Source organism: Penaeus japonicus, unplaced genomic scaffold (assembly GCF_977035675.1).
Source record: "Penaeus japonicus unplaced genomic scaffold, GWHDUDI00000001_assembly GWHDUDI00000024, whole genome shotgun sequence".
In the NCBI taxonomy this organism is placed as follows: Eukaryota; Metazoa; Arthropoda; class Malacostraca; order Decapoda; family Penaeidae; genus Penaeus; species Penaeus japonicus.
The window spans coordinates 25,039,866-25,044,865 of record NW_028234426.1 but is presented as its reverse complement, the minus strand read 5'-3'; the positions used below and the strand labels follow the sequence as shown (position 1 = coordinate 25,044,865).

Below are 5,000 nucleotides of genomic sequence, written 5' to 3'. Positions count from 1 at the left end.
TATATTTATATATATATCATATATATTATATATTATCTATACACACATAACCTATATATATATATATATATATATATATATATATATATATATATATATATAAGTTTGTGTATGTGTGTATAAATGTTTGTGTGTCATCAGAGTTACTGATGCTATAAATAACTCATAAATTACAAAAATTGGAAGCCTTCCACGAACGGTTATACTTCATCCTGAGCCGTCCTCTATATTTGCAGGGAGTACATCGCGATATGTGTATATGTATATGTATATGTATATGTATATGTATATGTATGTATGTATATATATATATATATATATATATATATATATATATATATATAGATATATATATATGATATACACATAAACGAAGAGATACATATACATGCTAACACTTATAATCCCTGTCTACATATACCGGTATAAAGACTGCCATATATATATATATATATATATATATATATATATATATATATATATATATATATATATACACTGCATTTACTGTGTTTTATGTGTGCATGTATGTACGCACTCTTGTTTGTACATGCACTCATGTTTACAACTTCAAATAAAAATATTAATTCTGTGCCACTGAGGCATGCAGTCATCTTCATAAGTTTTAGAATCTCGACATTCTCACCAAACATCACTGCGTTATATGCAACACTTAAACTGAAAATTCAGTTTTCAGATGTAGCCTACAGTAGCGTAGGTGTACAAATATGATAGAACACAAATAAGGGGCGTACTTGACCGTAGAATCGGGGGTGGGGATGGGGGAGGGGGTGGGTTGGATCATGCAGGAAATTTCTATTCAACTCTCAATTCCGTGATTCAAACTGCATACCCACATACTCAACCGGTTTGTCTATTCTACTGGCGACGGATTTCAGCCTTTGACACTAAAATATTCGCAATGAAAAGGTCACACGAACATGAGACAATCCGGCCAGACTGCTGGATGGCCGTGATCTATGAGGAACGTTGAAAAATCAGTTTGTACTGCTTGTGGAATAAGAAAAGATTACGAGAATAAAGTGAAACTTCGCTTGCTTATTTCTGTCATGGCGCAAATGTCAAATATGCAAATTATGTAACCGTAAAGGATACTATAAAGATGCTAACGCGTAAATTTAGAGTTTAAGTGATGGTTTCTAAAGATAGAAGGTATTAAATTGAATGAGTCGTAAAAAAATAAAATAGAATACGGTACATTGATTGAGGGAAAATAGATGTAGGAGTGTACCACTGAAAATGCACAATAGTTCATCTCCTTTTTATTCATTGATACTATAAGTATAATTTCTTTATATAACTATTATTGTAGCTATCGTTATTGCTAGGTGAAAACAAATGCCTGTATTATGGGGTTATATCTCTGCATTAATCATTTAATTCCTAGACAGTACTCTTAATAATCTCATCCGCTGCAGGATATCTAGCTAGTGATGACGCACGGATGGTGTGGCAATATGAAGAAATTAAACCGGAAAAGAATCATTCATTCTTGAAAACGTCATGCATGTTTTCCCCTATGCATCCTTTGTTGCATTTACTTTGTAGAGCCACATCTACACGATGACCCCCTCCTCCTCGCATCAAGACTTCTGCTGCATACAGTTTTCCGCGTAGTTACTCATCTCATCTCATAATAAGAATTCCCCTATGTTTGTCTCTGCGAAACACTACCGTAAAAGTTCCTCGAAGACCGTATGACGTCACACAGCGTATCGCAGACTCGACTCATGACCGTAGCCAATGACGCTGTAAGTAATAGCCAAATTGAGCCTTATGCGAGCGCTTACTACGGGCCTCTCCGCCCCCTGCGTGTGACTTCTCTCTTCCTTGGTGAGACCTCACATTCACAACACTGCGCGGAGGCATATGCAAAGTAGTGCGTAGAGAAAAACACTAATTACGGTATTTAGGCTCGTCATTACACGTAATTCTTTGGGGTGTTCGAACAGAAAAGTGAAAGGTGATGTTTTCTGTGGGGAAAACGAGGTGTCGTTGGTTCACGTGTAGATAGAGAATAGAATTGTTAAGGGGCGGGCGGAGGAGGAAATGGGCGAAGGGTTGTTGTGTGGTTGATCCTGAGGGAGGAACGTCATTGGTGATATTTTAGTGCGTTTGGGCATTTAATTTTCGTTTTAAGTCTTCAGTTACACTCTTTTCTACAGGTAAGATTGAGCAGCGTTATACCTGACTTTCATAACGTGGAAAATAACCCACTTTTAGTTAAGCTGGGACGTAAGAGAAGGACAAGTAAACATTTGTGTTGTGTGTCTTCCTCCCGTCACTCCAAGACCAGCTGATCAAGGGAAGGGAATTACCACCCCGATCTCTCCTATTCACCGAGGAACTCAAGACTATTAGTAAGTAGCGATCCAGCAGGAGGCGTGTGAATGGCGAAAATTGGCTTATAGGGGTGATAATTGACGTAAGAGTGACCCAAGTTGAAGAGTGACTTGACAGGGATTAACACTCGACTTGGTGAGTTGCATCCCGTCATCACAGTCAACGCAACAAATTATAACGTTGCAAAGGGCGTGTCCTTCGGCCTGTGGGCTCTGGTACTCGCATTTCGTCAAAAGTGCCAATAAAAGTGGCCGGATATATTGATATAAGTTCCCTTGCCACTTGATTGAGCCTCAAGCTGCTATAACAAAAGAGGCTCCGTCATACGGAGTAATTAGTGTATGTAGTGGGAAACGGAGTATTGGTGATCCGATGTGTGCTTTAACCAGTGAAAGGAAACCCCTTGTGTTCCGGAAAATATAGGAGACCATGAAACACCAAAAAGGGTGGGGTTTGCATACTTTAGGTAGCTGCAGTGCCACTCTGCTCTCAATCTGTATGTCAGATTTTTCTTGCATAAGTATGTACTTGCAATTGGGTTTTTGGCTTACCAGGGCTTTTGATGTTAATTCTTTTTATTTATTGGAAATGATAACTGTTTTTAGATTTTCATAGCATAGGTTTCAGTCATTTCAGAAATAATAATTATTATTTCATATCTTATATGGATTGAAACATTTAAGGATATATACTAGTGCCAAGTGAAAGAAAAAGATAATATTGATTATTCTGAGGGCTTTTTCAGTAAAGAAAGTGTTTCTAACCGTATAGTCATGTAAATGTGAACATTTGAGATGTATACATATTTGAATATTCTAAAAGATCTAACACATATATTTTTCTAAATATTTTTTAATAGAGATAAAATGCATTCTTGCTAAAGTATGTGTAAGGCAAGCTTAACAAATATAACAGTTTATGTAATTAGAATGTTGAGTAATGCAAGGAAAAATACCAAAATAATGGCTATAAAGACAGCATTAGAGTACATCATTAGGTACAAAAAATAATGGACATTGAGTAAACGTAAGGGCACAAACGCTTATCAGAGCTTGTGAGTATATGCTTGCACGACTGGCCTCTATGCCTCACATCATGGCAAAGACCAGCCTCCTTCATGTATATTCTGGCAAGGTGAAGGTTGATGCGGTCATTGCTAGATGCAATCCTGTTCTAGATAATTATGTATTAATCCACACATCTACTTATTTATATTTTGTGTGTGTTCCAATAAGTATGTACGGGTGCGTAGTGTTGTGTATGTATATCTATATTTATATGTTATGCATGTTTAAGCATATACCTACATGCATATGTTGACGCTCACACTTTTTTATGCACTTGGAGATACCTAGTTATAGGGTATTGTAGGCTTCCAGAATATTGTATATATATGATATATAACATAAAACATATAACATATAACAAATAACATATAACATATAACTTATAGTGTATAGTGTATAACATACATCTGTATTTATATATGTATATTTATATTTATGTATTTTTATATTTATGTATGTTTATATATATTAAGTGCTAAATATTTATAATTAGTATTGGTGCCAGCCATTCAAACCCCCGTCGGAGGAACTTCGGACGCCCGCGCATTTGGACATTCCAAGGCTATGCCAGCCCCCGTCGGGGATGGGTTTAAATAGATATTATATATAAATATATATATATTATATATATATATATATATATTACATAATATATTATATATTTATAGATATATATATACGTAAAACATATAATATGTATATATATAATATATAATAATAATATATATATATTATATTATATAATATTATATATACGATATATATATAATATATTATATATATATATATATATATATAATATATATATATATTAACTATATATAAAACATATATATGTAATATTATATATATATATAATATAAATATATATATATATATAAATTCATATATAGGTATATAAATACTTTTATATATATATATATAAATATATGTATATATATATATATATATGTATACTTATATAGGGTATATATATATGGATAATATATGTATATTATATGTATATTAATATTATGTATCTTATATATATTATATATATGATATGTTATAATATATTATTTAGTCTATATATGTATATATATTTATGTATTATTATGTATAACAAATATATGTATATATATGTATATATAAATATGTTTATATTATGTATATATGTATATGGTTATACATATATATGTATATTATGAATATATATATTATACATATATAAGTTATGTATAAGATACATATATATGTATATCTATGTAATACATATATATATATATATATAATAATATTATATATATATATATATTATATATATATATGTATTATTATATATGTATATATATGTATATATATGTATATATATATATGTTATATATATATTATGTATATGTATGTATATATATGTATATATATATATAAAAATGTGGTATATGTATTATATAGATAGGTATATATAGATATGTATATATATAAATGTATATATTAGTATAGGTATATGTATATATAATATATGTATATGTATATTATAGATGTATTTTATGTAGTATATATGTATATGTATATGTATATATATGATATGTA

The 5,000-nt window shown here is 31.0% G+C and overlaps 1 protein-coding gene across 6 annotated transcripts in view; it reads left to right on the top strand.

The window, feature by feature from the left end:
• Window positions 1–1,856: 1,856 nt before the first annotated feature.
• Window positions 1,857–5,000, top strand: part of Rab5 (RAS oncogene family member Rab5) — a 25,077-nt gene continuing 21,933 nt past the window's right edge. The window contains exons 1-2 of one of the 6 annotated variants that reach the window (XM_086550862.1): window positions 1,857–1,900; window positions 2,187–2,381. The gene's annotated coding sequence lies outside the window, so the exon portion shown is untranslated. The other 5 variants (XM_043005132.2, XM_043005135.2, XM_086550864.1 and 2 more) reach the window with 5 other exon arrangements.